Raw genomic sequence first — 23,973 nt, forward strand, 5'->3', positions numbered from 1 at the left:
ATGATTTCTTCTGCATATTAGCTATATATATCACGTCAATCTCTTTGTTGGGAATAAATGAACCAATTATTGGTAGTGCTACATTAAGGATTTATGCAGTGTCTTCAACACAATCCAAAACACAACACTTACCCTCTTTTACCAATGACAGATTGATCTCTTATTTAGGAAAACACAGGTTAATGTGCTTTTACATTTTTACAAGTATATACTTAACTGACTGTTGCATGCATTGGTATATTTTTTTTATCTGATCACCTGAGTTTATCTACAAAAAATCTAGCTATGTGGACCAATATATAGTTATTAATAACGCTGTCAAACGATTTAATTTTAAATTGGATTAATCACAGGGTTGCTGTGGATTAATTTTAATTAATCATGATTAAATATAATTTATTTTTAATCTATATTAATTGCAACTCAAGAAATAAGGGAATATACTATATGCACTTAATGTGTTTGTACCAAGCTGGGCGACGCGTTAGCCGAAGTACGAGCAGAATCCTCAACTAACATATGCTTCACGTAAATGCGGTATTTTAAGATGGAAGTGCTTCGGTGAAAAGAAAACTACTTCGTGCAGAGTGTGTACAATACTTCTTGTAGGTGCCATCTTAGGTTTTTTTTGTCCTCATATTTCCATCCAGAGGGCCAATGGGCTGTTTAGCGTCTTCCATCTTTATAGGTTGGTTCTGCTGCCTGTCACTACTGGATCAACTGACCATTGCACATGCACGACGATAAGTCTACTCAGACAAACTGACCGCAATGCATTGGTGGAGACGTTCAGAGTCATTCTGCACTGCAGCTGGATTAATCATGTTAAAATTTTTTATCAGATTAATCATGATGATGGATTAATCTGCGTTAATGTGTTAATTTTGACAGCCCTAGTTATTAACCATAGTTGGTAGAGTAAACAGTATGGCACAACAATTACTTTCAGTTCTATGCTATTGTGTGTGTATGTAATAATGCCTATAATACAGTACATTTTATTCATTTAAAGGTTGTAAAATTACCAAATTTACTGTATAAGAGGTACATTGCAGAAAACATAAATTGTTGTTTGTAGTCTTTCTTTTAATACACAGACTATTTGTTTCTTATTTGTCCTGAATACTAGAATTGAATTTTGCACCTTCTACCCAACAAATTCTAGTGCCAAATAAAAAAATAGACTCTGTGTGAGACAAGCCATAAAACCTTATTTTTCTGTTCACTGTTCCTCCTGTTCTTTTGCCTCCTCCTCTCCTCAGGCATGCTCAATCTCTAGCATGGATTTAGCATGCCTCTGGCATGTGGGTGTCCATATGACAGCCTCAAAAAATGAACAACACCAAGAGGAAAAAAATAGCTGTGGCAGATAGAGAAAATGAGACAGAGAGAATAAGAGAGAGAGAGATAATGATGAAGAGGGCCTGACAAAAACAAAACAGATGAACAGAGCAGGATTATCATCAAGTGTTGTATTTAATCCTTCCCCCTTCAAATTCAGTGACCACAGAAATGCCAGAGGAAGAAAAAGAGAGAGCAGCGGTAAGAGCAGAAAGCCCATGATGAGATGGGACAATAGAGTAGAGCATGAGGAGCTGAAATGGTAAAGAGAAGTGATGAGAAAATAGTGCAGATGGAGCGCCAAAATAGAGAAAGGTTGATGTGAGGTTAATGTTACATGAGCAGAACCAGTCAGTGAGAGGGAGACATAATAAAAAAAAAAAAAAGACATTGCAATTGAGAAAGATAGTGCAAAACCTGGTAATTACCATGAGTGAGCCCACTGTTGCATGCAGGGACTAATCTAAGGCCTCTATTCAATCTACCAGAGTCAGTATGGTGCTGTTTAAAGCATCCTCTCCTCCCTCCTCCCTCCATTCTCCTGTTGTCATTCACACTGCTCTTTGTGTTGTTGTTTTCTGTTTTTCCTCCTTAATTCCTCCTTTTTTTTTTTTCCATCTCCTCCTCATTGTTTCATTCCCATCTCACCACTCTGGCGCAGCTTCAATCCACTCATCCTCATCACTCACTTTGTTGTTTTCCTTTCCCCAGCGCTGCTCTGTGTTCTGTTCTGTTCTTTCTCTCGCTTCCTCCACCTGTCTCTCAGGTTTTTGCTTGTATATATCCCTTCGCTCCGGAAACCTTATTTCCTCCTTTCCTCCCCACTCAGATCTGCTCTTTACCTCCCTTAGGGGTTTTTCCTTCTCTTGTCCATGACCCCTTCCTGAGCTACCGTTGCTTTCCCCCTGTTTTCCTGTGCTTCTTTGTCCTCCCCCTTGATTCCCTGTCTCTCTTCACAATGAATCCAGAAGGTTTTATCTTTTTTTTTCTCCCCCCTCCTCAATAGCTTTGCCACTCTCCCTAATCCCTCATCTCCATCAGCTTCCCTCTCTCTCTATCACACCCTCCCTCATGCTTTCCTTCCCTCCTCTACTCCTTTGTCTTCTCTCTCACATTTTGCCCCTTTTTTTCCACTCCACATTCTCCTCGATCACCCCATTCTCCATCCTCTCACATTTCTATCTCTCATACTGTCTGACATGCAATCCCTCTTTCCTCTCTCCAGGGCACCCTCTTTCTCCGGCGTTCCTTCTTTTCGCATTTCCCTGATGACTGCACACATCCATGCTCAAATCTCCTGCACACACGTAACCTCACACCTTTATCGCATTCACCGCCCAAACATCAGCATTCCATCACACATTTATAATTGCCCTTAACGTCTCCGTCTGTCGAACAACCCCTTCCGCTCAACCATGTGCTCACTTACACTACTGTCAGAAAATGCATTTGCGAAGAACAACCCCGGCCCATTACAGTGAGAGCTTACTGACATCTAATGCATCATTCAGGGGTGTCTATCTGACTCCTAAAAGGTGAGCTCGATTTGGGTCTGCCGCTACTTCAGTCGATGCATGCGGGGATAATGATGCTTCTTTGTCATAATTAATACCGGATTAGTGAGTGACAGACTACCCGACAAATAAACACATCACTGACAAATCATGTGTGGAAAAATATAATAGCATTCAGCGCTTAAGACTCCAAGATTAGGGATCCCTTTTGATATTTTGTTATTGTGTTTTAACCACTGCTATTCCCTTTCATACACTAGTCTTTCAGCCAAAAAATGATTTCACCAAGCTAGAGCTGGAATGTTACTAGGATCCTCTGCTGCATATGGATTGGTGCATTAGACATGCCTGAAGAAAAGATAATATGGTCAAAAAAAAATTGTGTGGGGAAATTAAATTGAGCTCTGAGCATATAGCCATGTCTTAAAAGCACTGTATCTTAATTTCTCGAACATTCATCAAAGCTATCGGAGGGAATGAAACCGTATCCAGTCTACCTCTTTACTTTAGTTCCATGTTTTCCATTTTTAACTGAATGCAATTTAAAAATGCAAGAACAGCATTTTTTTTTTTTTTGTTCTCTTAGGCTGCAAAAATCCAAAAATGATTAAAAAAAAAGTCTCTTGTACCAACTCAGAGCAACAGCCAAAAACATAGAATGATTAAATTTTCCTTTTAAGTCTTTTTTTTTTTTTTTTTTTTAAGGGGACTCTATACTTATTAAAGACTTCATTATAATCACTCAACTTTTGCAGGGAGGTAGTCAAAGCAACTGCCACCACTTTACGACAACTGAAGGTTTGAACAGAGTGACTAATGAGCCGTCGATATCTAGCACTGGTGCAGCTGCAACACCTCTTGGTCTTTCTTTTAATGCGATATTATTCAGCAAAGATAATGGCCTCCTTTAAGTTCGCACAATGTGAACCAGGCTGGCGCAATTTTCAGAAAAAAAAAAAAAAAAAAAAAAAGCTAGTGTACTGTGAAAAGAGTATAAGCACTGTAAATGAAAATGATTTAAATGCGAAGATGGAAAGACGGAGGCCCATTCAAGCACACACTTTACAGGGTGATCTCACCGCTTTTCTGCTGTCAGCCAACCAATGAGTGTCTACTCAGGGGCCAGAGAGGGACTCGTCTTTCAAGCCAAGTGTCGCTGGAGCAGGGAAATGTAGCAATTGAGGCCAGGCTTGATACACTCTAATGCAAATTTGATGCTCAAAGCAGCACAAATCAGCGAACTAATAAGCTTGTTTTCTTGTCCCATTTGGGGTATTACATTTTTGTAATGTCAATTAAGGGAACTAATGTTTCAAAATCAGGCCGTGGACAATAATTCAGTAGATTTGGCTGGTGTGTTGCATTCATGGTCTCAGCCAGCTGAATCAAAGCTTGACACTACAGGGATTGGACAAAATAATGGAAACACCTTAAAAAATCAACAAAATATAATTTAATATGGTGTAGGTCCGCCTTTTGCGGCAATTACAGCCTCAATTCTCCGAGGTATTGATTCATACAACTTGTGAATTGTTTCCAAAGGAATTTGAAGCCATTCTTCAGTTAGAATACCCTCCAACTCTTTTAGAGACGATGGCGGTGGAAATTGACGTTTTACTTGAATCTCTAAAACTGACCATAAATGCTCAATAATGTTGAGGTCTGGGGACTGTGCCGGCCATACGAGATGCTCAACTTCATTAGAATGTTCCTCATGCCATTCTTTAACAATTCTAGCTGTATGGATTGGGGCATTATCATCTTGAGGTGAAGGTGTTTCCATTATTTTGTCCAACCCCTGTATATTGCTATATTATCATTTAAAACAGGGGTGTCAAACTCATTTTAGTTCAGGGGCCACATTCAGCTATATTTGATCTGAAGTGGGCCGAACCAGTAAAATAATAACATAATAATATAGAAATAATGTCAACTCCAAACTTTCCTCTATGTTTTAGAGCAAAAAAAGTAAATTTACATTATGAAAAGGTTTACATCTACAAACTATCCTTTCAAAAGATGTGAATAACATGAACAAACTGAAAAAATAAGTGTAATTTTGACAATATTATGCTTTAGTTTATTATTTCAACATGTACATTATAACTTACAGATCACAGCGGATTTACAAATACACAACACATTTAGTAACAGGCAGAATATTGTTAAAATTCTACTTACTTCTCTTAAAAAAATTCACGTTGTTCATATTTGTTCAGGTTATTCACATTCTTGCGAAATTATACTTTGTTTTAGTGTAAATACATGAAAATATTTACATTTACAAAGAGAAAAATGTGGAGCTTATGATAGTATTTGACTGAATCCTGCCCACTTGAGATTGAATTTGTCTGAATGTGGAACCTGAACTAAAAGGATTGTTAATATCTTACTGTAATTTTTGCATTGCATAAATTCATCCCAAGGGCCGGACTGGACCCTCTGGTGGGCCGGATTTGGCCCCTGGGGTGCATGTTTGGCACCTGTGATTTAAAAGCAGACCTTACAGTTATCTGAACTCACCGGGGCTGTGAAAGAACTGTGAAAGAAGGGCTTCAGAAATGAGTGCAAAGATGTGCACGGAGGCTGGATCTATGAATCCATCACTAGAATACCCACACACACATCCTACATACATGAACACACACGTACAAAAAAAATGTATTGAGTTTTTTCCAACGCACAACTCTCAGTTCAAAGTACAATTCTAACCAATAGGAACAGTAGAGCTTTTGTTTGGAGTAAAATTCCTCCACTAGCCTGTAGGCGCAGGTCGTCACTTGACCACCATCACCATGGTGACTGAACAAGGATAAGTTTAGAAGGGAAAGGTTGTTAATTTGCAGGAGCCTGTACAGCAGTGGCGTACTGGTCCTGATTCAAGGACAGGGATGATTCATACCTCGATCCCAGGGTGACTATAAGCTACAGCCATGAAGCCCTTAAACAACAGGGGCTTTGAAACCAGTGACACATTTGCTAGAGAGAGAGAGAGAAAGAGAGAGAATGAGGGGGTGGAGGAGGAGGAGGGTGAGAAAAGAAATATAAAACAAGTAGAAAAAGTGATATCCTCATGTAAAGTACAGAATACAAACACTGTATTGACGTACGATGCTGAGAACAGATGGGACAACTAACCCTGAGTCACCCGAGTCACTGAGACACTTCCTTAAGCTCGGTTCACACCAAAGAATCATAATGAGACAAGATGAAATTTGATGCAACTTCTAATGCAGTCGTGGAAAAAATGATTAGACTACCCCTTGTTTTCTTCAATTTCTTGTACATTTTAATGCCTGGTACAACTAAAGGTACATTTATTTGGACAAAAATAATGATAACAACAAAAATAGCTCATAAGAGTTTAATTTCAGAGCTGATATCTAGACATTTTCCATGTTTTCTTGATGAAAACAAAAATCACTTCAGTTCTTTCGTCGATAGCTATGGCATTGTACTGCCAAAAACAGTGTTTTTAGGCATTCCATGTTTTCTTTTCTGTCACATGATCCACACAGGAGTTAGTACTTGATTGCATAACCATTGTTTTTGATGATTTTTGATGGTCTAATACAGTGTTTTTCAACCATGGGGTCATCTGGAATTCAAATGGGGTTGCCTGAAATTTCTAGTAATTGATAAAAATAAAAAATAAAAACTTAGTAATAAATAAAAAATGTATGGTGAGTTGAGAGAGGCAATCCAATACATAAAAGACATGACAAACTGTGAAGCTGAAACTGAGGCATTGTGGTACTGCTTATCTTTCAAATGTTCATTGCGGTCAGTTTCAGATGCTGCAGCTCTTTCATAATTCATAGTTTGAGTTATTGCTTTTTCAGTATTAATTCACAGCCTTATAAATACAAGCTGGACTGATTGTACATATCCTGACCAAGGAAAATAAAATTCTCACTTTGTGCAGTAATCTGAACCTGGCTTTTCTGCCTCCGTCCATAATAATATACATTACAGGGTGGGGAAGCAAAATTTACAATGAACATTTAGTTGTTTTTTCTCAGCAGGCACTACGTCAATTGTTTTGAAACCAAACATATATTGATGTCATAATCATACCTAACACTATTATCCATACCTTTTCAGAAACTTTTGCCCATATGAGTAATCAGGAAAGCAAACGTCAAAGAGTGTGTGATTTGCTGAATGCACTCGTCACACCAAAGGAGATTTCAAAAATAGTTGGAGTGTCCATAAAGACTGTTTATAATGGAAAGAAGAGAATGACTATGAGCAAAACTATTACGAGAAAGTCTGGAAGTGGAGGAAGCAACAAAAAACGTACCAAAGCTTTTATTAAAGCTCTCAAATCCAAAATCCTAAAGGATCCAACCAAATCCATGAGAAAAATGGCAGTTGAGCATGAGGTAGACAACAAGACCGTTAGAAATGCATAAAATATGATTTGAAGTTAAAATCTTACACAAGAACACCAAAACACTTGTTGACAACAGCAACAAATCCAACTTTAGCAATTTTTAGGAATCATGTTTATGGCCGCCTTCTAGCCCAGATCTAAACCCTCTGGATTCTGCTATTTGGGGCGTTTTAGAACATGCTACCAATAGAACATCACACAGCAATGTCGACTTCCTTAAAGATACTATTAAAGAAGAATGGGAGAAGTTGTCACCCGAATATTTGAGGAACACTTGCGCAAGTTTCAGGAAGCGTGTGAAAGCAGTTATTGAGAAAGAAGGAGGACACATAGAATAAAAACATTTTCGATTATGTAAATTTTCTTGTGGCAAATAAATTCTCATGATTTTCAGTGAACTAATTGGTCATACACTGTCTTTCAATCCCTGCCTCAAAATATTGTAAATTTTGCTTCCCCACCCTGTATATAGACTAAATATCATCTAAAATTAACGTTTACTTGCAACACAGTATAGAAAACTATTACATGATCAAAAACAAATTAATTTCAGCAAAAAAAAAGGGCTGGGGTCACCAGAAATTCGTGATGTTAAAATGGGGTCACAAGCCAAAAAAAGGTTGGGAACCACTGGTCTAATACTTTTTTTCATGACTGTATACTAGCCTGCAATGTTATGAAAATCTACCGGTTTACTCCAATGTGACAAATGTATGATTTCCATAGCAGCAGGTTGCTAATCAGAATTTTTTGTGACTGCATGCAAATAGCAGTGGTGTAGAAGTTCAGCGTGTAGCCTCATGTACCAGTGTAATCAATAGAATATCATCTCATCTCTAATGGTGGCCACTAAAAACACCAACAGCACTTATCGTAGCCACAATCCGTTTTGTCTGCTCTAAGTGCTGATTCACACTCACAGTCTGTGCTGGTAATTTACCTTAAAGCTGTACTTCTTGAGAATACTTTAGCATCACTAGGAAAAAAACAATCCACAATTATCTTTCAGCATATTGTAATTGAAGTGGTGTGAGTGGAATCAAGACTTCTGTATTGCCTTGTTGTTTTCTGTAGAAAATCCCCCCCGGTAGGCGGATTTTTTGGCTAATCACAGGTATTTTCAGACAGACTAAATGCATGACTGACTGCTCAGCATGGATGCTTGGAAAAGTGGCTTCACTTTTCTACAACAGCATGAAGCAACACCGGGTCATTTGTATTCATATGGACTGAGAGGATAGAGCTGCAGAAGGAAGGTGTATATTAAAATTATGGCTTCTTCCTGCAGCTTTAATGCTGGATGTAATAAAATAGAAAAAAAAAAAAGAAAAAAAAAAAAAAAAGAAGAGGAAGTCTGTTCAGGCCAACACAGTGATTCTTATTTTCATTTGAGTATGAACTAATGAAGATGTAATTATGTCTATTACATTCCATTTCTACAATCCGATCCTCCTACGTGTTACATTCAAGGTTCTGTAATTCAATAGCTATGTAACAGCATCTTCAACACCTCTGTGGCCTCACTCTCCTGCACACCAAGGGCCACTCAACACTAGTTTGTGAACATGCTTTAGGTGAACAAAAGCAAAAAACCTGAAACTTTTACAGATCTCAAATCCATGGGCGGTGACATGCGCAACCTCCTCTATTTGTGCCTGTCAAGTGTGCGTTGGCTCTGATAAACTGGCACTATTACATTCCACTCCCACACCTCAGTCTACTGCCATTATATTCCCCTACGCCATTTCACGCTCCCTCCCACACTTTTCTCTCTCTGCCAGTTCTCTGAGTGCTACTGACGAAGGCCATGAACAGACCAACATCTCAGCGTCACACATCTCTACAACAAAAATTGCACATGGATTAACTTGTCATTTTAATCTATAGCTCCTATATTATTCCGGGCCAAAGTCTGGCAGCAATCAATGGGGGAGGACGTGGCTGTGTGAGAAGCCATTAGCGAGCTAAAAGGATACCAATAGTGAATACAGGCTGAGGGACTTTTAATCACCCTGACATTCTTTGTTCTTTCTATATATCAGACTGACACTTGGTATTAATGTCTAGTTTACTGGCAACACTAATGGAGAGGCAGGACATACTGCTAGATGTCAGCAGGCCGTCGCTGAATACACAGTTTGAATCACCTGCGTTTATTAGCTCTGCAAATGGCAACGCTACGAGGACAGGTTGTTGAATACGTAGCGCTTATGCAAAACAGCACATGCAGTGAATCTGTTGAGAAGTTCTTACACAGCCTTAGGAAGATATAACAAATAGAAAGCTGCAGATTACTCTCTGTGGGAGGGGAGCATCCCTGGAGTTTAAAACGAAGGATTTGACTTTTCGAAGAGGAAGTGCTCCTTAGACAAACTGAGGAAGTTGAAACTACCTATTGTGCCATCAGCAGGGTTTACCGTGGGTGGTTGGATTTACGTTCATGGTACGGGTAAGTGAAACTCATGGGTATCTTAGTGTTTAACTTGGGCAGACACTATCACAATAACTCACGTTCCCTTGATAATGGCTGGGAAATTGCATCACTACAAGGCTTAGAAAAATCTACAGGAAGAAATGAGGATTTTTTAATGAGATATGAATCAGAATCATGTTTATTACCATGTTCACATTACTAGGAAATTGCGTCAGTGGTTTGGTGCATACATAGAACATGGAGTCGGTAAGAAGTAGGGATGCACCGATACCACTTTCTTCCAAACCGAGTACAAGTACAAGTACTTACATTTGATTACTTGCCGATACCGAGTACCGAGATGAATACTTAATAATACCATTACAGTTCTTAGTTACTTTTGAAAATGTGCTTTATTGTCATTGTCATTAGTCTGACTGTGACAAAGTGCTGCTACTGACATTTAATGCGTTGGAATGAGCGTTTCTTAATCAATCCACCAGAGGGCGCCGCTCTTAATTAACCATACTGGACAAATCACAAAGAGGAGTAAAGTTTTTTGAGACGAAGAAGAAGAAAGTCAATAATAACAAACATGGTGACGACAGAGGAGTAATACTATTATGAATGCTAATGTTAAACAAACTGAGGAAGTTGAAACTACCTACTGTGCCATCAGCAGGGTTTACCGTGGGTGGTTGGATTTGTGTTCATGGTACTGGTAAGTGAAACTCATGGGTATCTTAGTGTTTAACTTGGGCAGACACTATCACAATAACTCACATTCCCTTGATAATGGCTGGGAAATTGCATCACTACAAGGCTTAGAAAAATCTACAGGAAGAAATGAGGATTTTTTAATGAGATATGAATAAGAATCATGTTTATTGCCATGTTCGCATTACGAGGAAATTGCGTCAGTGGTTTGGTGCATACATAGAACATGGAGTCAGTAAGAAGTAGGGATGCACTAATACCACTTTCTTCCAAACCGAGTACAAGTACAAGTACTTACATTTGATTACTTGCCGATACCGTGTACCGATATGAATACTTAATAATACCATTACAGTTCTTAGTTACTTTTGAAAATGTGCTTTATTGTCGTTGTCATTAGTCTGACTGTGACAAAGTGCTGCTACTGACATTTAATGCGTTGGAATGAGCGTTTCTTAATCAATCCACCAGAGGGCGCCGCTCTTAATTAACCATACTTGACAAATAACGAAAAGGAGTAAAGTTTTTTGAGACAAAGAAGAGGAAAGTCAATAATGACAAACATTGTGACGACAGAGGAGGTAACACTAATGTGGATGCTAATCTTGATATAGATATTGATGAGGGTAGTTGTCATAAATATGTCAGTAGTTTTTCACTAACTCATTCGCTCTTTGAAAAGATTCGCTTCCTCCACAGTTCCTGGTGGTACTGCTCTGAATAATCCGTCTGGGTGCACATCTGCAAGCACCCGGAAAATGGACAGAATTATGTACAGAATGTAGGCAGAGGACGGACAGAACGCTCCATCCGTATCCGTTTGTATCTTTAACGTAACTTTCAGTCACCGTTACTTTTGTCACCGTCGTTTATTTTTAAAAATCTCCAAACTGTTGACATTACTCCTCTGCCACGTACCTGCTGCACTTAACTGTGAACATCACGATGCTGTAAAGTGGTATCGGTGTGTTTGTATCAGAGCACTTTTACGAGTATGAGTAGAAGTACAAGCGCTCAGTATCGGACCAATATTGATACAGGTATCGGCGTCGCCGCATCCCTAGTAAGAAGCATGCAGTAAAAAACTAAAACAAAACTACAAAAGCACTCAGAGAAAGCAGACCTTCACCAAGGCAGATCCCGCCCCCCGCCCCTAATCACCACCAAAATGTAATCATTTGTTCCTTGTGCCAGTGTCAACATTTCCTGAAAATTTAATCAAAATCCTTCCATAACTTTTTGAGTTATCTTGCTAACAGACAAACAAACAAACAGACAAACCCAGATGAAAACATGACCTCCTTGGCAGAGGTAATAAAATTAAATAAAATAAGTGGTGCCAGCATGTATTGTAGCTTAAATTAGCATCGATCCAGTTGATGTCATCGTGTCCATGCGTGTGCTGATGTCAGCGTATCAATTACCTCTAAATATGTGTCAAGTTTGAAGTAAACTGAAACAAAATTGATGTTTTTATAGACATGCCCATTATAAGTAAATGGGGAAAAAATGAATAAATAAAAATTCCTAAAAATTTTTTACTTGGACCTACTTTTCCCAAAATGTAATCACATCTATTCTGGGTCACTGGCAATCTATAAACCCAATTTGGTATGAATTCAACCAATAATTTTGCTGCTAACGTGTTAACAAACAAAGAATCAAACCACACCAAAAGCAACACCCCTTGCCTCCCTTTCGGGGGGCGGGGTAATAAATAAACAAGTATAATAAAGTCATAGTGGAATGGTCTTAGTACCTTATATTTAGCAGATCTTAGGCCAGGGGTCTCAAACATGCGGCCTAGGGGCCAAATGCAGTCCACCAAAGGTTCAAATGTGGCCTGCGGGATGAATTTGCAAAGTGCAAAAATTCCACAGTCAAGGCTGTGGAACTCATTTTAGTTCAGGTTCCACATACAGACCAATATGATCTACAGTCAAATAATAACAGCAGAATAACCTACAAAAAATAATGACTCCAGATTTTCTTCTCGGTTTGATGTGAAAATAATATAACATTATGCCTATAAATAATGACAACTTAAAATTTTTACCTCCGCCAAGGAGGTTATGTTTTTGCCAGGGTTTGTTTGCTTGTTTGTCTGTTTGTTTGTTTGTTTGTTTGTTTGTCTGTCCGTTAGTGTGCAACATAACTCAAAAAGTTACGGACAGATTTGGATGAAATTTTCAGGGTTTGTTGGAAATGGGTTAAGGAAGAAATGATTAAATTTTGGTGGTGATCGGGGGTGGGGGGGCCCACGGGGGGGGCCACTGATCAGCCTTGGCGGAGGTTTGCGCTCTCCGAGTGCTTCTAGTTGTCTTTGTTTTAGTGCAAAAAATAACATTAAATTATGAAAATACTTACATTTACAAACTATCCTGAAACAATAAAATGAAAAGTGAATAATCTGAACAAATATGAACAACCTGAAATGTATAAAGAAGATTAAACACAATTTTAACAATTTTCTGCACATTACTTAGTGTTTAGTGTATTTGTGGCAGATACTTCAGGGCAAAAATAGGGCCCACAAGCCACTCCAGGACCCACAAAAACTGAAGTCAAGGCCATCATCAAGACTGACGGAAGAACAACAGTGTCTTTGTAGATCCGATCCATAATGCACATGTATAAATGATAAATTGAGGCATAATATTGTTAAAATTTCACTTATTTTTCTTCAGAAATTTCAGTTTTTTCAGGTTATTCACATCTTTTTTGTTTGGATAGTTTATGAAAATAAGTATTTTCATAATTTAATGGGTTTTTTTTGCACAAAACATGGACAAAAAATTGGGGTTGTCGTTATTTATGGGTTATTATGCAGTTATTTTACCGGTCCGGCCCACTTGAGATCAAATCAGGCTGAATGTGGCCCCTGAAAGAAAATGAGTTTGAGACCCCTGTCTTAGGCCATAACTACTACATGGCTTCACTTGCATCAAACAAATCTGGTTCAAGGGTGACGAGTGCTGTCAGTGTTTTGACAGTATACTCATGTACCAGGCTAATGTTAATTGTCAGTTCAGTGTTCAACATCTCCCTCCGTGCTGCTCTGTGACTGACAGTCCTCAGAGGGCCTGTAGGCCAATGATTACTGTGAAAGGGTCACATAAAAAATATAATGAAACAAAAACGTGTTGACACTTCAGTTTCATGGACCACAACAGTTTGCAGAGGACCGACTTCCTGTCTGTGTGTGTGTGTGTGTGGACATTACAGAATGCACACACTTTACAGAGTACACACTGACTGTAAACAAACTCCTACCCTTGGGTGTGATTCCTTCATTGTAAGAGAGATACAAGATACCCTTGAACAGAAAGACCATAAATAGTTTACAACACACTGTAATTTAAATCACATGTAAGTGACTTTATCGAGTAAACAGTATAAATTTATTCCAAGATGGGTTTCGAATGTCTACAATTCTGAACTATTTTAGGTGGTGGAGGTGATATAGGCCTCCTTGAAGACTATCTGCTGTTGTGATGCTTTTCAAAGAGGTGGCACAACAAGCTGTGCACTCAGTATGATTTACAGGGTTTATGTGCTTTTTACTTTTCACATTATTGCTCTGATATTAAAATAAATGAGGTCTAAGGGAGATGCAGCCACGAGAATATTAATCATATGACAAACACAAAGCCATAATAGTTCATGAAGAAGAAAAAAGAAAGGAAGAAAGAAAAAGACATATTTGAAGAAAAAAAATACGTATTTGAAGAGAGAAAGAAGAAAGAAATGTCCGTGTCGTCAGCTGATAGAATGAATTTTCACAAATGTATGCACAAACTTAAGAAATGTGTTTGATCCTTCCAACCATTCAAAGCCTTCCTTATCATCTAAACCACACAAAGCCATTTGAGGACGTTTGAAGCCCTCCAACCACACTCTGGCCCTGTGTTTCTACCTTCCCATCACTTACACTTTTCCTCCCTTTGTTGCATTTTTCTCTTAGAACAACTTAGTTTCAAGAAAAATACCAAGATAAACCCGCTTTGAGATCGACAAGATGTGGGAATTAATTGCTATCTCACTCTCCCAGAGTCACCTCGCCATCTGATACTCTTTGACTACTTGTGTTAATTATGCATAATGAGAGATGCTAATGTGTGCATTTCAAATCAGTTGCCTTTGTAATTGATTCTAGGCTGATTCTCAATCATTTTTTAAAGCCAATATCCACCACCGGGGTCATAATTTCTTGGCTTCATGACCTTGGTGTACTTAATGCTGCATTTGGAAGCATGCAGAACTGTGAAGCCAGATGCACTGTGACACTGTTTCCATTATGTGTGTTTTGATGTGTGTGAGCTTATACTAAACAGCTGAGAGTTGAAGGCAGTGAGGCAGTGCCAAAAACTGCAGTTCCCTGAATGGTCAGTTGAAGCTGACTCCAAAACGGAGTCAATCCCCCACAGACCCCCATGATAAAATATCCAACTCAGCAGAGGTCAACATGTTTATAGGTTAGTGTAGCTTGGAGCTGTTTTTTTTTTTTTTTAAATAGAACTCACCCATTTAAATGATATTCATGTTTAATGTAATGCATTATGAAAAGGAGTGACAGGTGAGTGCTGTGTGCATGGGCTTCATTAGCGAAACTGCCAGGTTTGGATATTCAGATTTCCTGTTTTTTGAAAAGTGTGTTTTTCCCCCTAAACAGATAGTTCTGTATTTGTGTTTCAGAAGTTACACTAACAGGTTTGTCAGAAGATTCTGTCATGAATACAATTTATCTTTTAGCACAGCTAATACATTAGACCAGGGGCGTCAAACTCATTTTACTTCAGGGTCCATATCCTCCCAATATGATCTGAAGTGGGCCGGACCAGTAAATTAATAACATAATAATATAGAAATAATGCCAACTCCAAACATTTCAATGTGTTTTATAGTGAAAAAAGTAAAATTACATTATGGAAATGTTTACATTTATAAACTGTCCTTTTAAAAATGTGAATAACATGAACAACCAAGAAAAGACTGAAATTTATTAAGAAAAATAAGTACAATTTTAACTATGTTATGCCTCTGCTTATCATTTGCAAATGTGCATTACAACTTACAGATCACAATCAATCTGCAAATACACAAAATATTTTGTTACTGGCAGAATATTAGTAAAACTGCATTTACTTCTCTCAGGACATTTCTAGTTTTTCATGTTTTTTTGTGAAAGGCTAGTTTGTAAATGTACACATTTTCAAGTAATTTCACTTTTTTTTTACACTAAAACAGAGGAAAAATTTGGAATTGTCATTATTTGTACGTTATTTTGATAGTATTTTACTGATTTGACTCACTTGAGACTAAAGTAGGGCTTTAAAAGGTCCCTAAAGCAAAAAGATTGACTGTTAATATCTTGAGTGTAATTTTTGCATTTCACAAATTGATCCTACGGGCCGGATTGGACCCTTTTGGCCTCCGGGCCGTATGTTTGACACCTGTAAATTAGACTAAACTGACATTACTATCTTATCCATTAGCATTTATCTACTAGAACAGAACAGAACAGAATAGATCTTTATTGTCACTGTCATAGGAACAATGAAAATCAGTTTAGCAGCTCTGTTCTGTTTAACAGCAAAAACACTTTGCACACAAAAAACACACAAAAAAGACTACAAAAATATCACATACATTTTTTCTGTATTTTAGGTGAAAAGTCAGTGTAAGTTAGTGTTTCATTGAGTTTCACACCTCTCCCTCCCCCAGTTTCCCCTACGTATCCAAATATGGGCACTTGCAGTTACAAAAAAAGGAGATGCCAACAGTCAAAATGCTAAACTCGAGGCTTCAAAAAGGGAAGTCCATAAACCACTGGGTGACCTCACAGAAGCTTTGTCCTCTATACAGGCTATGGCTCTTACACATACTGCCTCGGATATACAGGAGCGGCTGTGTTGTTCTCAGTAAGGGTTCCCCTCAGCATCCAGCCAAGTCCTGTGTGCCCGCCAGCTGTGTTTCAACAATTTGTTTCAAGGGAAAACATGTGCTCCATACACTGTACTTGCTATCCTCTGTTATAACTAGACTAGAAAACTGCAGAAAGCAAACAGTAGCTAAGCTTTGCAAAGCTAGCTTTCATGTCATTCCTGTTTCCAGAGTTTCACCACTCGGCCTCGGGGCTCGACTTGAGATGGATGCTGCTCTCATCCTCTCCGGCTTATCGCTAGCACTCGCTCAGTTCTATCCAAATCCCCGCCTTTCTCTACGAAATCACCTGTCCCTCTTTGCTTACCTCCATCTTCCTGCCCATTGCTATTCATTGCTCCTTTCGACTCTTTTTTTCTGGTTCACTATATTATGTTTATGCGGAGCACTTTCTATTTCTTTATCTCTCTTATCCATTGCAGGCTCCCTGTCCCACTTCTTCTATCTCACGGTGCAATGATTGCACCAGTGCATTTATAGAAGATTGTCTGTTGTTACATTACACTGTTTGCCAGTTTGCCACCTCTCTGCTATTTGAAAAATCAATTACCCATCAAATAAAACGATAAACAGTAGAAGCAGCTCTGTGCAGCTTTGTTGTGTCTAACTGCGCTATATTGTTAAAAATTCCTCTGATGGGAAACATAAACACCGCTGGCATTAAAACGCCACTAGGACGGTGATGTACACCTACGTGTCTGACACCTCTAGGGCAGGATAACCAACAGTAGTCTATAAAGACTGGGTTTTTCTTTCCAATGTCAAACTCAGTTATGTCTCTCACTCGACTACTTTAAACAGATTAACTAAACGTGGAGACAAAGGTCATTATGGATGAAGAGGAGGAGCTGAAAACAGGAAGAAGGGAAGAGAAGCAGAGGTAGAGGGGAGAAAGTGAGGAAGGAGATGCTGTGCTCAGGTGGCTTTGAGCGGATATTGTATGCCTTATCTGTCACCTGCAGGTCTGTGCTTATTATAAAGAGAGAGGAAAAGTCAGTGTGGAATGCAAGGTGAGTGTGCACGCTCCTAGGTGTGAGAAAATAAATGCAAAGAGCCAAACCATGGGGATGGCTTCACTCAGAGTGATAATAAAAACAAGTCACAAAAACAAAAAAAGGATAAAGGGGGAAAAAATTGACTACTTTTGTCGGATGTTTAAAGACCACACCAACATGTGGCTCACATTTGTAATACTTGTACACAGTGTTATAACCTTTCTGCAGCAAATAAGACAAAAAAAAACAAAAAAACCCAAAAAAAACAGGAATTAGCACTGAGCATCTACAGCGCAAATCCCACAATGTTCAAATGACTAGAGGATACTTTAGTAATCCATCCATATCAGTTCTGAGACTCAAAAACATGACCTGGTGATGGAGGCTGGGTTCGATTCCTGGTCCAGGTCCTTTACTGCATGGCAACCCCCCCTCTCTGACTTACTAATATAACAGTAAAATGGTGAAAAATGTTTTAAAAGCATGAATGTTCACTTAACTAGCTTGTTAAAAAGGCCAAACCATCATTTTTATGATCTTAAAGAACTGCTATTCTATCATTAAACATATTTCATTCTAGGCCCGAAGCCTTTCTGTCAAGCACAACTGATATTTATAGAAAATCACTGTAATATTTCATTATAATATCTCCCCTTGACACCTAAATAACTATCAAAAGAAAACATCCAGACAAATCCATCCAGTATTCATTGAGAAAACTGAATTATTGTTTTGCTATCTAATGTTTCAGGCTGGTCTGACGTTGATATTGTTCACTTGTCAACAAGGAAATGGAGTGCATTGGACACAGATATTTATCAATATTTCTGCATCACTATACAGAACTATTCAGCATTCTGTGGCTCAGCATCGAGTCGGATGGAGTCGGCTAGACTTGTCATGATGGATTGACTCAGTTTCAATTTCTGCATCTCAATCGCATATGTGTAACTAAATCAAATTTCCCTTTTTTGCTAATTAAACAAAATTAAACAACAAACATGATTAATTAAACAAAATCTTAAAAAAAAAAAAAAAACACAATAAAATGAATGGGGGTATTATTACATTTTTAATACATAAATGAACCTCAGATGAAAAATAATTATCTCCTGGAACCACAACATGATCTGCAGTTTGTTCATAATATCAGAGTGATTAGTGATCAGAGCAGGAATTTTAGTGGCTTCAGTCATGAAATATTTGGCAATGATTTAGTGTATTTATATTCTGTGCCTGCAGTAAAACTCCTCATCTGTTTATCAGACATGTTTTGGCTCTTGAGTTTTGGTCTGGTTCTTTGCTGACTTGGCCAATCTGAATAGTGTTTATCACACACCCACGTCTACACCTTTGCCTATTGGTTATTATGCCTGCGTCCAGTAAATATGCTCACTAGAGTCTACTTTTCCGTATGCTGCTAGTTTGTTTTCAGATGTCTTATTTTTGACATTTTTCCAAAAGCCTGACTGTAGGACCTTCAACTCAACAGAAGGACCAGGTTGCACTTTTTTTTTTTTTGTTTTTTTTATAACAGTGCATAGAAGAGTAACTGCCAGAAAAACAGACCAAAGCACAATGGCAGCGGTCCACATGTGGCTGCCTGGAGTTATGTGCATCTAAGGACCCTGCTACTGGCTGAATTTGTGTTGGTTTGCCAGTGGAAGTAGAACTGAAGTGTTGACAGGAGCCGACTGTTGTGTCTTAGTGGTAGCAGCTGTCTGAGGAGTGGGGCTGCCAGAGGAATAAGAATTGCATAGTTGTTGTAGGTGGTACCTGCCACATAACAAATTCTATAGCAAAAATTATCAGACCAACTGTCAGGAATCATAGCAGCACTATTCTGTTACAATGCAAAGTTTCTATAATGTTAAATCCTACAGTATTCCAAAACATAGCACTAATACTACCATGGCATATCTGTATTCCACAACAAAACAATTTGTCAAAAGCTTATGTCGTCTTTGATGCCAAGTTATATCACTCAGCGGCTTTGCTACATCTTTACAAAGCACAGACGGCAGTATACATTTCCAAAATGATGTCTTCAGAAATATTAGATGATATGATATATTGAGTGACAGAATCTTCCAACTTCCCTTCTAATCATTTCATCAACTATAGTAGCTGCATGAAAAAGCCTGCTGCAACTTTGAAGACTTTTCCAGATATATGAAAGCTTTGTAAAAGCATAAAAATGCATCTGTTGTCTCTACATCTAAATGATCTCGCTTTATCTTCCTGAAAACTGTCAGTCAAGTACAAAGAGTCGACACACAAAGGAACATAATTACAATCGCTGTGACTGCAATGCTGTTGGAATTGTTAGATTCAACACGCCATGTTAATAGTGCAGGTTAGGGGCAACTGTGGCCTAGAAGGTTAAAGAACTGGCTTGTGATCCAAAGGTTGTTGGTTCAGTGCCCACGAGCAACGCCCCACTTGCTCCCCAGCTGCTTGACATGGCAACTCACTGCTATTAGTTTGCAGTGTGGGGTGTGTTCCTGCATGTTCAACTAGTGATGGGTGAATAACGATGTGAGTTGAATTTCTACATATAGAATTGTCACTTTATGTACCTTTTATGTACCCCACGCTCATAAAGAATAAGAAGTTAGCAATTAAGTATAGTCAGCAGTTTATGTCCCTGTTGTGGATTACATTGGCCATTGTTGAGATTTTTTTTTTGTAACCTTTAGAAATAAACAGCAGTATTTTGTGTTGAAATGTTTCAGATACAGTAATTTGAAAGCATTTATACATACATTTATACATACTTGCTGAATTTAGAGCTATGAGTGTGGGATGAAATCTGTATCGCCCATAGGTGTTAATGTGGGAGTAAATGGTTGTTCGACTGCATATCCTCCAATGCTTTTTTTGTCCTCTGTAAGGGAGAGGAATTTCAAAGCTTTACTTAAAAAGCAAAAATGCTGTCCACTGCAAAGGACATTCCATAAAATAAATAAATAAATAAAAAGTATCTGAAAAACTGTTACATCATGCTGTTTCTGATCATGGCAATTATTTAATGTAAAAAAGTCAAAACTTTTACTTTCCTGGTTTCGAGGACTAAGTGGTTCGGAAAATGGATGGTTTGAGATGAAAACTGTCAAAAAAAAAAAAAAAGGAGAAGGTCTGATCAAGGACGTCGAAGAGCTGAAGGCTCAGCTCCAAAGCACTGAAAATCATACAACAGCAACAAGACTGATTCAGACAAAGAGCTCTCCATCAACCTGGAGTCAGAGGCCTATGAGAGTGAATCTCTCTGGGACCAGGTTGAATATCTAACATCTTAACTCCGTGGAGAAAAACACTACGGTGAAGAACAGAGTAGAATGTTTTGAAATGTGACAGCCAAGTGTCAAAAAGAGGAAACTCTGAGGATCCAACCGAACAAACAAGTTGAAGAACTGTAAAAAAAAATAACTGGCTTTATCTGAAGGCCCACAAGGAGTTGGTAGAGTAAACGAAAGTAAACTGAAAACACTGAAACTTTCCTCCACTAGGGGTAAGAATCTGAACTCAACGCTCGACAAGAGAAGAATGACATCCTTCAGCAATCATATGCCGAAGATCTGGAGATCATCATCAGACTGAAGGCTGACAAATGCATGGTCCTTCAGGAAATCAATCAGAGGATGCAAGACCTAAAAAGAGGCTGCAGGAAAAAGCTTCAATCATCCTGTTTTCTCCAGCTTTGAGAGGGTGAAGTTTGACTTAATAGGTGAGTCCAGACATAAACTGAGGAGCCCAAGAAAGAGCGGGATGATAAGGTCTGTAGCAGGAGGAGGAGTCTGTCATTCATCTGTCTTTTATGTGGTAGAAGAGGATGATATTTTGACAAAGGAAGAAGGTCTCAGAGACGTTTGTTTTTAGAAGAAATCACCTCCTCAACCTGAGGAAAAAGCGTTGGTAGGAGTCCACATCTGACTGAGAATCATTTGGGTCTTGGTTGGATACAAACAGGATGTGATCTTGTAACCTTTTCTATAGCCACTTTTACAAAGAGATCCTGGAAAAAAGGTGAGATGGTGATCCCACCTTTTTTCCCACCATTGACTGATTTACACAGCCAAGCCAAAGGGGTAACAGAGGTGAGACAGGCTGGACCTTTACATAGTGGACCTGCATTCCGGAATCAAAGGGACAGTGACGCAGCGCAGTGTATAGTGTGACATATAACTTGTGTTTCAGAAATACCCTGAGCATAGCGGTGTTGGCTCTCAAAACAACAATAGAGTCCTTCCCCCGAAGTGACAATAGCTCATAAATTTCGGCATCTCCACAGCTCGTCATCTTTCTAGTTGCGTTGATATGTTTGTTTACTGTACACGACCCGTCCTCATTTTTAAACCCCCCCCGGTGCAGGGGTTGCACACACAATACGTCATCAAAAATTCACACCTAGGTTGCAGAATGAGAGGTGATCCTTTTACATAGCGTTCTGAAATCATGATTCCACCTTTATCACAACTCTGTAACTATCTCCAGAGGCATTACAGAACCATGACAGAGGTGGGACCAAATGATCCCACCATTTCATTTACACAGACGTCGTTCCGGAATACAGGTGAAATATTCCCGGAACAGAAGTGCAGTGTATTTTTTTTTTAATTTGACCTTCACTTACCCTGGCAAGCAATTAAGAACAGATTCTTATTTACAAATGCAGCCTGATCCAAAAGCAGTGACTCCTTGATGGGTGGGTGGGTGAGGAGGGTGTCTAAAAGGGGCTAGTGATTTTTTTCTGTAACAACTAATGCCGCGTTTCCACTATGTGGTACCGGCTTGGCTCAACTCGACTTGACTCGGCCTTTTTGCGTTTCCATTATGAAAAAGGACCTGGAATCTGGTACCCAGTACTAGTTTTTTTGGTATCACCTCTGCCAAGGTTCCAAGACTGGGGACCAGATACTAAAACACTAAACACTGCAGACCACTGATTGGTCAGACAGTTTTCTCTGTGACCCACCGTTTTACAAAAAACAGATGCGGAAGTTTACAGTAAATGTAGCGGTAGGTTAATCCACATGATGACAGCCCGCAAAACTACACCATTCAGTCAGGAGATTCAGTCTTTGGTGGCCGATGTAAAAATTCAGCATGAACTTGTCGAGACAACACGCATCGAGCAAGTTCATCAGCAACTCTGAGCAGACGACATGGAAGTAATGCGCCGCATCGCTATGACGTCCAGGTACAGTAAAGTCAGTAGTATCCTGTAATGGAAACGGTCTCCAGGAATAGTATCTGGTACCCGAGTCGAGTTGAGCCGGTTCCACAAAGTGGAAACGCGGCATTAGACAGAGGTCACCAACCCTGGTCCTCGAGAGCTACTATCCTGCATGGTTTAGATGTTTCTTTCTTCCAGCACACCTGACGGTCGTTATCAGGCTTCTGCAGATCTTGATGATGGGCTTATCATTTGAATCAGGTGTGTTGGAAGAGGGATACATCTAAAATAGGCAGGATAGTAGCTCTCAAGGACCAGAGTTTGTGACCCCTGACTTAGACAATAGGTGAGTAAGTAGGAGAGTCTCAGTTGGATATGGATTCGTTAGTGTTGGAGAGGCCTTCATCTGCTTCTAAGTGTTTTGTTTTTCTCATACTCTGAAGACAGGCAATAATAACCCATTATAAAAGTCCTTGTATTTTGTAGAAGTCTAACAGTTGAATTTTAAGTGGTAAGAAAATGCACCATCAATATTTATTCACATTTATACTATAAGGCAGAGATTGAGTTGTAGCATTTACCATATGAGCTCTGTGAATATGTACCACATTTTATGGAACAGTACCTTTCCATCAACTCACTAGCTAATTATTTATTTATAGTCTTTGAAATTCTCTCTTTTTAAAAACAGCTTGTTCTTGGTTTTAAGCTGTTCATAGATTTTCTGTATCTACTTTTCCTAGAATTGCAAGACTAATTTCATTGTACTGGAAGTATCCAATAGCAATGAATGGATTTATTCTATAAATATTTGAATTCCACTTGGCATTGGCTCCAACAGAATTGATTTTTTTAATCAAATACCAGCCATCTGGGGTGTGGTGTTAGAGCATCTAGCTTAGTCAGACAAAGCCTTCAGTAGACATCTGTACTGAACATATTGTCTCCTTGCAGTCCAGTGTTAACAAGTCTGTTCATCTTTATCACTTCTTTACAAAAGAACTGAATCTTTCAAGAAATCAGCCTTGAAATACTTCTTACTTTTCTTGCTGTGAATTAACTGAGTTCATCCTGTGTTATGAATGTATAGTACATTTCATCCATCTGTGTGTAGTTTAATACATATATGTCTTGATGCCATATAGCCATACTACACAACAGTTGAACCACAGCTTGTTATAATTTAAATAATTATTTTGTGTGGTCTTTATCCCTCTCATAATGCTACCAGTGTGCCTATATTTAAGTCTGAATAGGTTCTGCTGAAGCTCTACTAATTGCAGCCTTTCCACACATTGCATCCCTTTTTTAAGTGCCATCAAAAAAATCCTGGCTTTACAGGTTTAGCTTTAGCTTTGTGGAGGATTTTACTGTAATTATTTCACAAGTTGCTGCTGCAGTAGCACTGTGCTCAGAGGAATAATAAATTTTTTATAACTTAATCCACTGTTGCTTTTTTATTTGATGAAATGTGTCAG

General features: G+C 38.7%; 1 protein-coding gene across 1 annotated transcript in view; it reads right to left on the minus strand.

Moving 5' to 3' along the window:
- The window catches only part of ldlrad3 (low density lipoprotein receptor class A domain containing 3), a 220,478-nt gene that overhangs the window by 115,579 nt on the left and 80,926 nt on the right, over positions 1 to 23,973 (minus strand). The window lies entirely within an intron of this gene.

Source organism: Sphaeramia orbicularis, chromosome 6 (assembly GCF_902148855.1).
Source record: "Sphaeramia orbicularis chromosome 6, fSphaOr1.1, whole genome shotgun sequence".
Classification (NCBI taxonomy): Eukaryota; Metazoa; Chordata; class Actinopteri; order Kurtiformes; family Apogonidae; genus Sphaeramia; species Sphaeramia orbicularis.